This window comes from Pan troglodytes, chromosome 3, assembly GCF_028858775.2.
Source record: "Pan troglodytes isolate AG18354 chromosome 3, NHGRI_mPanTro3-v2.0_pri, whole genome shotgun sequence".
NCBI classification, from domain to species: Eukaryota; Metazoa; Chordata; class Mammalia; order Primates; family Hominidae; genus Pan; species Pan troglodytes.
This window is the reverse complement of record NC_072401.2, coordinates 160028645-160042000: the sequence shown is the minus strand read 5'-3', so window position 1 is coordinate 160042000 and position 13356 is coordinate 160028645. Positions and strand designations below refer to the sequence as shown.

Sequence of the window (13356 nt, the reverse complement as noted above, 5' to 3'; positions counted from 1 at the left end):
ATTATATAGAAATAAATGAATCATGAATTGTAATTGCTTACAACAAACATTTATTTTTGTTCATGTTACACGCCCTTTAAGTGTGGCTGTGGCTGTACTCCATGTCCTCTTCACTTGGGGATGTAGGAGTAGAAAGGGGATGATCTCTTTCCTCTTCATCCTAATGGTCACAGCGAACACCTCTGTAACAAAAGGCAGGTTAACAAAAAAAAGCATGACAAATGTATTGGAGTATAGCTTTGCATGACACAGGAGCCTTCAGAATGAAGACCCAAAGATACAGGGAAAACTATCTATTTTTATGCTTAGTTTCAAAGAAGTATTGACAGTTGTGTAGAAATGTGATTGAACACAGGGGTACAATCTAACGTGAAGAGACAAAGTGGGGAAATTCGGCAAGGCCCACCTGTTTAGATTCTTCTTGGTCTCTTTGTGCAGCATTTCTTCCTTCCTGGTATGGGGTGGGACCCCTCAGGAATAAGGGATTTAATTTCTTTATGGCCAGCTTTTAAACGGAAAGGTTGGGAAAGGTTGGAGTAATATTTTTACTGAAACCTTTACTCCAATTTTTATGGCTGGCTTTGGGGAAAAGGGGTTCTGGTTTCTATGACCTGTCTTGGTGAAGAGGAATTCTAGCTTCCATGGCTTGCCTCAGGGGAGAAGGAAGGGTGAGAGACGGAAAGGCAGGGGAGGATGAGAGAGAAACTTTGCCTCTGAGTCCTTCATTTTGGGGTATCATTTTCTGAGCCCCAGCAGGGACCAAGGCTAAAGGAGTAGCCCTTATCAAAAACATTGCTGATCTTCCTGGTGGAGGGAAAACAGAGACAAGGGGAACCCATAATGGCTCGTATAGTTTATGCTATGACTAGACTTCACTCTATTTACGTTCCATCAATCAAAGCAAGTCATATGGCTAAACTTCATAGTGGGGTAGGAAGGACAAAATTCCTGCAGGAGTGGCCAGAAGTGGAGGTGATTGGTATGGAGGAACATTGAATGCTTTGATGTTAATGCACTCTGCCACAAACATTCCTGGAGATTTTAATTCTATAGATAAGGTCCATGGAAGCTGTACTTGTAACAGCTCTCTAGAATTTTGATGAGTCCGATGAAGGGACCCCATGCCTGGGAATCAATACATTAAAATATAAAAAATTTATTACAATCTATGGTATTGACATATAAGTAGAGTGACTATAGGTCCTGATCAGCTAAGGCTTACTTGTTGGTCCAATATAATTATCAAGAGTACTCCCCTTTGTTCTCAAGAGTATCCCAGTCCATGTGATAAAGAATATAGTCACCCTAAGAATAAGTCATCCTTTATGAAAGTAGGGAAGATGGACACAGTCTTCACATGGACTTAGCTCAGTATATTCAGCATTCCCCTAGGCCAATCATATAAACAGGATCTCTTTGGCTGTGATGGATGGTATTCCAGAGAAATGCTCGTCCTGATCTTTTAAAATTCACTGACAAACTTTTTCTAGGAGTCTCTAGAGGGAGCTCACATCTGCTAAAAAAGACAGCTCTTTTTGTCCTTTTAATTATGTATTAAAGGCAAAACAGTTGTTGTGCCTCTTTATTGGACTGTTTCCCACCAGGTACCTCTCTACTCACCTGTCCCTGCAGAATAAATGTATGTTTTACCCCACTGATGTCAGGGTTGACAACCACACTTGCATTGATCCGTGAAAGAAAAATGAGTGGAAATAATGGTGCCTCTTTAGAACAGACATTTCAAGCATTATCACATGGTTCTGCCTTCTCTCTTTTCCCTCTACCTTAAGAATAGAATGTGTCAAATGAAAGTTGCTCCCTCCACATTGGTCCCAGAATGAAGATGTGGAACAAGGTGTAACTAAACCTCAAAGGACATGTAACCTAAGGAACACATGGACTTTTTGAGTAAACCGCTGTGATTCTGGGATTACTTGATAATGTAGCATAATTTAGCCTCTGTATTGAAGATCTAATTGGGATGAATCTTTCTAGACTAAGTAATACAATATAAAAATTCAAGAAGCAAACCTACAGGGAATACAAAAGCAAATTTAAAAATTCAGGAAATATTAACTGACAGATGAAATTGAAAAAAGTTTGGTTTAAAGCATGTGAAAAAGACAATGAACAAAGTTAAAAGATATGTCCTAAGTTTAATAATCTAAGAGCACTTAATATAACCTTACTTCTAAGCTTCCATTAAACATTTGTAGAAATTTATCTTAGTGCACAAAAGCTGTTTCAATAAATTTAAATAAATAAAAATATATTAATTATATGAAAAATAGAAATTGCAAAAGTAAAAATTTAAAATCTCCAGTCACCTGGAATTTTTTTAATGCTATCTTAATTATTCCTGTGTAAAGCAGGATATTAAAACTAATAATGCAGAATATCTAGAAAATGAAAACAAACTCTATACACCAAAACTAATAACTTGTCTAAAACTATATTTGTAGAAAAATTAATAGCTCTAAGTACTCACATTTACTAAAATATGGAATATTGAATTAAGTACTTAACCCAGGTAGATGAAAAATAAAAAAAGAAGTCCCAAGACCAATAGAGAAAATCAATGAAAAAGTTGGTTCTTTGAAAGATCAATAATATTGATAGGTGGCTAGCCATGTTAATTATGAAAAAGAGGACACAATATTAAAAATAAAAGTGAGGACATAATTCCAGAGCCTATAGACATTACAAGGATACCAAGGAATATAATATGAACAACTCTTATGACCACATATTTGATAACCTAGATGAAATAGCTAATTCCCTGAAAGATATAATCTGCCACAACTCACACAAGAAGAAATAGATATGAATATTTGAATATCTATTTGATATATTTGAATATGTTATATATGTATTTAATAGGCCTGAATAGGCCTGTATATATATTAAAGAAATTGAATTAATAAATAATAACTTTCCAAAACAGAAAGCACCAGGCCTAAGAGAAAACACTCGTGAATTTTACCAAACATTTAAGGTAGAAATCATACCAATTCTCTACAGTCTCTTTTAGAATATAGAAGCAGGAGGAATAGTTCTTAACTCATTCTATGAGCCCAGCATTACCCTAATACCAAAATCTGAAGAAGAAATTACAAGAACAGAAAATTACAGGTCAATATCTCTCATGAACATAGATGCAATAATCCTCAACACAATGTTAACAAATTGAATCCAACAATGTATAAAAAGAATTACATACCACAACTAAGTGGGATTTATTCCAGATATGCAAGGCTGGTTCAACCCATGAAAATCAATTAATGTAATCTATCACATTGACAGGCTAAAAGAGAAAAATCACAAAATCATATCAATAGATGAAAGCATTTGACAAAATCCAAAACCCATTCAATAAAAACTCTCAGTAAGCTAGGAATCAAGAGGAGCTTCATAAACTTGATAAAGAATATTCACAGAAACCCTAAAGCTCACATAATGCTCATGAGAAACAAATTTTTCTGCTGAGATCAGGAACAAAGATATCATTTTTCAGCACTGCTTTTCAACAAAGCTAGACCTGTGGGAAGGTCTAGCTAATGAAATAACACAAGACAAGGAAATAAATAGTATGCTGATTAGGAAGGAAGAAATAAAACTGTCTTTGTTTGCAAATGATATGATCACCTATGCAGAAAATCCAAAAGAATCAACAAAAACAAACTCCTGGAATTAATAAGTGATTATAGCAAGGTTGCAGGATATAAAAATCAATATTCAAAAGTCAATCACTTTCCTATACACCAGCAATAAACAAGTGGAATTTGAAATTATAAAACAATAAAATTTATATTAGCACCTTCCCCCATGCCCCAGAAAGTGAAATACTTAGCTATAAATCAAACAAAATATGTATAAAATCTATATGAGGAAAACTACAAAACTCTGAAGAAATAAAAATCAAATAAATAAGAGATATTCCATGTTCATCAGTAGGAAGATCAATAATATTAAGGTGTCAGTTCTTAACTTGATCTATAGATTCAATGCAGTCCCAGCCCAAATCCCAGCAATTTATTTTGTGGATACTGACAAATTGATTCTAAAGTTTATATGGAGAAGCAAAAGACCCAGAACAGTCAATGCAATAAAGAAGGAAAGAACAAAGTTGGAGGACTGACACTACCTTTCATCAAGACTTACTGGAAAGCTATAGTAATCAAGACAGTGTGGTACTGGCAAAATAGTAAGCAAATAGATCAATGGGACAGAATAGAGAGCCCCCAAATAGACCCACTTAAATGTAGTCCAATGATCTTTGACAAAGGAACAAAGTCAATACCATGGTGAAAAGATCATCTTTTCAACAAATTGTGCTGGAACAACTAGATAGCCATAAAATAATTGAATCTAGACACAGACCTTACCCTTCACAAATATTAACTCAAAATGGATCATAGACTATTTTGTGAATGTAAAATGCAAAACTAAAGCTCCTAGCGGATAAAATAGGAGAAATCCAAATGACCTGGCATTTGGTGATGACTTTTTAGAAACAACACCAAATGTATGAATCACGAAAGGAACAATTGAAAAGCTGGACTTTATTATAATTAAAAATTTCTGCAAAATTTTGCAAAAGACACTGTCAAGAGAATGAAAGGACAAATCAAAGACTGGAAGAATATTTGCAATGGACGTAATTGACAAAGAACGGCTATCCAAAGTATATAAAGAAATATTAAAACTCAAGAAGAAAACAAACGACACAATTAAAGTAGGGGCCAAACACCTGAACAAACACCTCACCAAATAAGATATACAGACTGCAAATTAGCATTTGAAAAGATGCTCCACAGCAAATGTTATCAGGGAGAAGCAAATAAAGACAGCAATGTGATATATCACCACACACCTATTACAACGGCCAAAATCCACAACACTGACAACACTAGATACCGGTGAGGATGTGGAGTAACAGGAACTCTCATTCATTGTTGGTGGGAATGCAAAATGTAACAGCCACTTTGGAAGACAGTTTGGCAGTTTCTTACAGTACTAAACATACTCTTACCATGCGATCTAGCAATCACACTACATGATATTTACCCAAATGAGTTGAAAACTTATGTTCACACAAAAACCTGCACGTGGATGTGTATTGCAGATGTATTCATAATTGCCAGAAATGTCCTTTAATAAATGAGTGGATAAATAAACTGTGGTATAATGGGATATTATTCAGCACTTATAAAAAGAGCTATCAAGTCCTAAAAAGACATGGAGAAAACTTAAATGCATATTACCAAGTGAAAAAAGGCAATCTGCAAAGACTACGTACTATTTGATTCCAATGATATGACATTCTGGAAAAAACAAAGCTATAACAAGATAGTGATGGGTGGTTTCCCGGGGTGAGAGGGTGTGTGGTGGGGGAGGGGATGAATAGGCAGAGCACAGAGGATTTTTAGGGCAGTGAATCTACTCTCTGTATAATGGTGGATACATGCCATTATAACTTTGCCCAAACGTATAGAATGTACCACATCTAAGAGTGAACCCTAATGTAAACTATGGACTTTGGGGGATTAGGATTTGGTAATGTAGGTTGACCAGTTGTAACAAATGTAACACTCTGGTGAGAGATGTTGACAAAGGAGGAGGCTACACATATGTGAGGATGAAAGTATATGGGAAATCTCTGTACCTTCTGTTCAATTTTGCTGTGAACCTAAAACTGCTCTAAAAAATCGTCTTTCAAAAAATGGGAGTAATTACAGTACTGAGTCTCAAGTATCAAAAGAGATACCGAAGTGGTCATGATGTATATGCTGTAAAATGACAGAGAAATGTTGGTATGGGTATTGGAACTGCATGATTTTCTCTGGGATAGGTGTTGCAAGCAAAAGAGATAGGATTGAGGTGACCGGATTGAGGTGACCAGATCCCTTTTACCAGGAAGACCTTCCCCGCCAGCTGTGAATATTCTCACCTCTGAACCCTACAGCCTATTTTACACACTTTTCCAACTCATTTGCATGAAAGACATCTCTCTTCCTGTGACATCATTAGACTGAAAGACAGGGAAGAGGATTTTTTAGCATTAACCATGATGTGCCAAGAACTGCGATGACTATTTTAAATATATTACCTTAGAAAATATCCCCATATTTCTGTTAGAAAAATTTATATATGACTTTGAAATGGAAAGAAAAAGAGATGATGTTGGGTGTCCTTTCTAGTGTACTCTGCAGTTTATCTGATTCTGTTGGGGCCTGTGCCTTTCATGGTCTTTGAGCTGTTTTATAGCTCTGTAAGTTGCAGAAAACTGATATTAACACAAATGATACTTATCTTTAGAGATGCAAATAAAGTGCATCTGGTGGAGATGTAGTTGATTGTTGCCCGATGATTATTGATCAGTTTTGCTGATAAGGTATTTATAAATTTATATCCGTTTTCCTTTGCCTATATATGTTAATTCTTCGAATTCTCACCTTCAACTGGATCTTCCTGGTTTCCTCATTAGCTAAGGAGTTAAATAAAACCTTTCACACGCAGTAAAAAAGGAAATGATTAAAACAGAAATATAAAAATTAGATAAATAGTAGCACTGACAAATGAAATCAAGAACTGGTATTTTAAAATAATAGTAATAATATAATAGAAAACTATGTGGTAGTATAATGAAAAAACTAACAAAAATGTGGAACGATATTGCGTACTTTTGAATAGGAAGACTCAGCAGTTGAAAGATGTCAGCTGTCCCTAAGTTAAATTTGCAAATTCAGATGTTGTCCTATCAAAAAACCAACAGATGTTCAGTTGCTCTTATGTTTGTCTGTTTGAAATTTTAATTGTCTTATTTTAAATTCATCTGGAAAAGCAAACAAGTAATAGCCTAGAATAACCTGAAATAGAAGCATAATGATAGTGGAAGAGGTAAACAATTTTAAGACAGTATTAAGACACAGTAGGAGCCGAATACAGTGGCTTGCACCTGTAATCCTAGCTACTCAGAACGCTGAGGTGATTGCTTGAGGCCAGAAGTTCAAGAGCAGCCTTGGCAACAAAGAGAGACCCTAATCTCTTAAAATAAAAATTAGCCATGTGTGGTGGTGTGTGCCTACAGTCCCAGTTACTTGGGAGGTAGAGCAGGAGGATCACTTGAGCCCAGGAGTTCAAGGCTGCCGTGAGCTATGGTAATGCCACTGTACTTTAGATTGGGGTGACAGAGCAAGACGCCTTTTAAAAAAAGAGAGAGAGACAGGATATTTATAACTGTATGATCTTAGCACAAAAAATTACACAGTCCAGAAACTGATTCAAGTACCTATAATAATTTGAAATACATTAAAAATATTTTTTACAACACTGAAGAAAAGCAGAGTTATTCAATAAATGGTGCTTGGTTAACTGACTAGGAGTTTGGAAAAATAATAAAGGTAAACTTTTATTCCTTATTCTAAAATTAACTCCACATGGATTAAATATTTAAATATAAAACATGAAAATAAAAGTATTAGAACAAAATAATAGAGATTAAAAACATAATTATCTCGAGAGTGTGGTCAAAACCTGTCTGTTAAAAAGGAACATTTGATACATTTTACCATATAAGAACTAAATGCATGGTAACCATCAATAGAACCAAAATAAAAAACGAACTGGGAGAATATTTACAAAAAATCATATCAGAGGTAAAGGAATAACTCTTCTCAATATACAAGGAGATCTTACAAATTGTAAGTATACATTCCAGAACTTCCTAGAAAAAAATATTGAGATGACCCAAAAAGTTACAAAAAAAGGAAATACAAGGACCTGATACACATAGGAAGAAATGATGATTCTGATCACAAATTAACATACAGACACACTTAGGTGCTCAGAAGCCATTTAAATCACATCACTTTGGGAAATAATTTTTAAAAATCATTTTAGCAAGTGTGTGGAGAATCTGTTAGCAGAACAAAAATTTAGTTACAACTTTTTGCAGGGCATTATGGCAATAACTATCAAAATTTAAAATGTGTATCATTTTGTGATACAACAATTTTAATTCTAACAAGTCACCGTGTAAATATATACACATGTGTATAAAATATATATGCAAAGATATTAATGGCAGCATTTAATTTATTTTATTTTTTAAATTGACAAATATTGTACATATTCATGGGGCACATGGTGATGTTTCAATACACATATAAGCATTTTTAATTTTAGTAACAAAATATAGAAAACAATCTCTAAGACCAAGCATGTGTGTGTGTGTGTAAGAAAGATAGAAATTGAGAGATATTGGAAGAGAATGAGTGTGGTGTTTAATTTTTAGTTTTATACTTTTGTTTTTGTCATTGTTTTTAAAACAAACTTGTTTTACTGATAAACAATAAACAAACCTACTTTAAAAATCTATGTCCATTCCAGAGAGAATTTGGATGGAGAATATAAATTAACGATAAAAAATTAAAAAGAGCTAGCATCTTGTTCTCTAAGGAACTTTCTTTTAACGTAGTTTTGAACTTCGATCAATATGAATGCATTTTTGTTGATGTGCTTTTCTGTATCATGGGCAAGTAAATTGCATAAGAATAGGCCATTTAGGCCCTGCTGGATTTCCCATAGCCTTTTCTGAAAAGTTTGCCTGAATGAATAGTAAGTCAAACAGCGGGGGCTGCAGAACCCAGGAAAATCACATAAAGGTTAAGGAAAATGACATTTTCTTCCTTTTATTTATGATCTTGAATCATCTTTTCAGGAGGATAAATCAGTCTTACAAAGCATCGAAGATAAGCAATGATTAGGTATTTAGAATTTTTGCAATAGCCATAGAAAAGGTACATATTTACATAAAATAGTACAGCATGTAGAGTCTTTGGTGTTTGCAAAAAAAAATCCCTCATATGAAAGTGTCCAATACCAAGTTGCCTTCCCATCTCTCTACTCCTCATAAAATACACAAAATATATTAAAATATATTGTGAGATTTAGTTTTATATATTTCCTGACCTCATATTTAATATGTCACATTCCCATATTAAAGTTGATGATTTTATTACCAATACAGCACATACATAATATGATTTTGAATTTCAGACTTGAGATCCTCAATAACAAGCATCATGAGTAAGATGATGTAAGTGAGGTGACAGGATTCTAAATGACCTTTAGTGTATAAATAGAGAGAAATAAAAATTCTGCAAAATATCTCAGCTTATGATTTGAGCATGTTAGACATGTCCAATTTTCCTATTTTTGTGGAATTTGTCTCATAGTGATTTTCCATTAGGCATTTCAGAGCTGAAATAAACAACAGGCTCATGTGCTATCCCACTTTATGTCAAACTTTTACCGTAGTGAAACATCATTCTGTGCTCAGGAAATAGGAACGCATCTTCCTCAATTCAGTCTACAAGTGATGGCAAATGCTGTAAGAATCCATATTCAGTGAACATCCAATTACAACAAATGATTGACATAGTAGGCTATTGGGAAAACATTTCTGCCTCGTGCTTGCAAAAAGTCTTCAAAAATAACAGGGCAAATAGTTCCAGGTCTCTGTGACCTAAAAAGTCTAACGAAGCCAAAGAATTACTAGAGCATCTTAGAGAAACCTGAGGCCATTCAGCCTAATGATTTAGTGATGATGTCTTTGTTTTTAGGTCAGAGAAAAATGTGGCTTCTAGCTTAATATTTATTCAGCAGCACTCATTAATGTTGGTAGCACTGGCTGTGAGCCTTCTTCTATGTCCTAAATATTCTAGGGCAAGAACAGACTCTTCTGTTTAAATAAGTCTAAAAATTGAATTGTTTTGTGATGTCTTCAACTTCTAGGAAATTATAAAGTCCAAATATAATAATAAAGCAAAAGAGTGATGAAAACTCGATGACTGAAAAGCAGACATCACATTGACAATTAGACTGATAGCATGGGAAATAGAAGATAGGTTTCTTTTTTTATAGTTCAGCTTTTAAGAATCTATAAATGGCAAAAGATGGTCATTTGAGAGCAGAGATACAGGAGAGAGAGAAGAAGGGAAGGAGGGAAGGAGAGGGAGAGACAGAGCCCAAACTTAAAAAAAGTTTACATTTTATAACATAGACCACCACAGACTATCATAATTAACCCTATACTTCCCTCTGGTGGTCAAATTTGAAAATGTATTTACAGATGAATTAAATGAAAGATTAATATACAGTAATAACTAAAGGTAAGACAACCAGATACCTCATTTTGTGTGAAGATTCCATTTTAACCAACTACCTGACTCCAACATTTCCCCTAGTTATTAAAGTTGAATGACTCTTCTGTGGAGAGGTCCCAATTCTCATAAACTTTCCTAACGTGGCAGGGACTATACATAGCAAGTTGTATTTCATGGTACTAATTATATACGTAGGATGTGGATATTCATTTATGCTATAATTTATGCAAAAATAATAGGAAAGAATATTTTCCTGGATTTCTTAAACTACTTAAATTTTAAGAAAGTAGTCTATGAATTATTTCATGATGTATTGTGTCATGCACTTTAAAATTTTTAGGAACACAGAGACATACATTATTAAGATTAAGATTCTAAAATCAGAATATCAGATTTTAGAATCTTAATCCAGCAACCAAACCTGGTGTTTTTGGGTGGTTACTGTTTGTGAATGTCAGATACATCTTACTGGTACCGATATTTTTTTTTTCCTTAAGGGAGCAATGTATAATTCATTACAGCTTTAATAAATTTAATATTTTAAATTTCAAAATTACTTAGAATATTAATTTTTCTATTTAGAGAGAAACTAAAGCCTGCACCGACATGTTTTCCTTGGCTGTTTAGTTTTAATGTCATCCCTGATAATTTCATATGGGAGCCAATATAATTTATTTTTGTGAATGTACTCCTTGAGCCTCAAAGAAAAAAAAACAAGAAAAAAAGAAAAACATAAGTAATTTTATTTGGCTCCTTTTTTTATTCTAACTATAAAATATTCTTTTAACCGAGGAAGATGTGACAGGAATTACAAGTTTTACTTTTGTTCTTTCTGACAACTAAAGAGTATTTAAAAGGGTTTCCCATTACACTTTTTAAGTTTTATCCACTGTATTAATTGGATGTGAGCTATTATGAAAATGATTACAGAGTGAAAGTGTAAATTGTCTTGAATTTGAATGTCTTTTAATTAAGCAGTTTCTCAAACTGCTTCTTTCAGTGTGAAACCTAAATAGGAGACACAAGATAATTTTAGCACCAAATGAGGCCTTTAGGATTTAGCTTACTTGCATTCATTCAGTAAATATTCATTGTACTTTTTGCAAAAATGTTGTATTGGCTACCTAATCAGTGAAGGGAAACTACAAAGGTATATCAGAAATGTACTGTGAGATCAAGAAGCCCGTAGCTCTGAGGAGAGACAAAAGTGTCTAAAATAATGAGAGTGTGAAGTGGAGAAATGGGCTAGTATTGTAGGAGACAGACAAGAGGAGGAGAAGCTTAATCAAGGAAATGACATCATAAGCTGAATGTAGGCTCCTTTTGAGGGGTAGCGTAGAGCCCTGTCTCTGTAGTTCTTTCTCTATCCTCCATGCCTCACACATGGTTGACATTTCATGAATATTAAACGATTAGAGTAGAAAATCCTGACTCAAAGTTCTGATTTTGTCACATACTTGCAGCATGGCTAAAAATAAGGCACTACAATTTATTGAGGCTCAGTTCCCTTACCTACAAAATAATATGGATTTTAAAATGAATATCAAATGCATTTACACATGTGAAATGCTTAACTTGAACATCTTTATAACACAGATGATACTGTTGAATTAAGGTAAGTGGATGTGGATTTTACTAGTCCATATGTGAGTAGGGAACCCACACAAAAAATGTGGACCTATTTTGAGAGTCACATGTTAAAATGATACTTTTCCTATTTTATCAGTATTGGGGGCCTCAATTTAAAGCGTTGTAAGTGCCCACACTTAGGATTTCAAAAAAGGGAGTGCCAGGCCACCTTATCAGTTTGCAAAGGGGTGACTCTATTCAATGTTTGGTGGGTCCCGTCCCATTATGTACTTCAGGAGTGGGATACAAATATGTAAGGTGAACCTTGAAGCAACTTGGGATGCTATTAAATTATACCACTAGAATGTGTCCATAGTAACAAAGTTTTATGTTTGCATAAATTTAGAATTCCTTTACTTGAAAACAACCATTTTACAAATATGAGGAAGTTAAAATACCTCACAAAGTGATGTTACCTACCAGAGGCAAGGCCAGGAGGATCATCGAAGTTTTTTGGCTCTCAGATCAGTAATCTCATTACCATATCCAATGCATCTCTGTTTGCAAATTTGAAACCTTCTAAGACTCTAAGAGTGGGAATAATATGAGAAAACACCAGTTTGTTTCTTTGTATAAATCCAGAACAAAAGTTGTATTCCTTCTAACATACCCAAAGAAGAGGAAAAAGAGGGGTAGCAATGAGATAAATAAGTGATATGTGGAGTTTGAAACTTTCTAAGTTTCTATAAGATGTAAAAATATTACATTTACATGGAAAATTATTATTAAAAAAGTCATGTAACTCTGTATTTCCATTGCTAATGTAACAAATTATCACAAATTTAGTGGCTTAAAACAACACAAATGTTGTTTCTTATAGTTCTGTAGGTTAGGAGCCTGACATGGGCTAACACCAAGGGACTGGCAAGGCTGTGCCTTTCTGGAGGCTGTATGGGTGAATCTGTTTCCTTCTCTTTTCCAGCTTCTAGAAGCTGCCCACATTTCTTGGCCTGTGTTCCCTTCCTTCATCTTGAAAGTCAACAATGCATGGGTTTAGTCCTTCTCATAGGACATCACTCTGACCTCCATTTCCATCACCTTATCTCCTTCTCAACTCTGATTCTTCTCTTCCACTTTCAAGGACCCTTGAGATTACACTGTGACCACCTGGATAATCCAGGGTCTTCCCATCTCAAGGTCCTTATTGACACATGCAAGTCCCTCTTGCCAAGTGAGGTGAACACTTCTTTTTGTGTATGTGATGAATACTATATATATATAAAATATATATAAAATACTATATATAATATATATAATACTATATATAATATATCTAATACTATATATTAGATATAATACTATATATCATATATATAATACTATATATAATATATAATACTTTATATAATATATAGTACTATATATTATATAGTACTATATATAATATATAATACTATATAGATTATATATAATACTATATATAATATATAATACTATAGATAATATATACTATAGATAATATATAATACTATATATAATATATAATACTATAGATATATACACTAGTCTATTTTATCATTTACTACCGTAAAATATACATAAATCTATTATAAAATCT

The 13356-nt window shown here is 33.8% G+C and overlaps 1 long non-coding RNA gene across 1 annotated transcript; it reads right to left on the bottom strand.

Moving 5' to 3' along the window:
* LOC107974462 (uncharacterized) lies at nucleotides 1–13010 on the bottom strand. Its single transcript, XR_001717258.2, has 3 exons — nucleotides 12219–13010; nucleotides 3221–6506; nucleotides 1–182 (listed from the first exon to the last, which is right to left on the bottom strand). It is a non-coding gene; the product is annotated as an uncharacterized LOC107974462 (long non-coding RNA).
* Nucleotides 13011–13356: the final 346 nt, after the last annotated feature.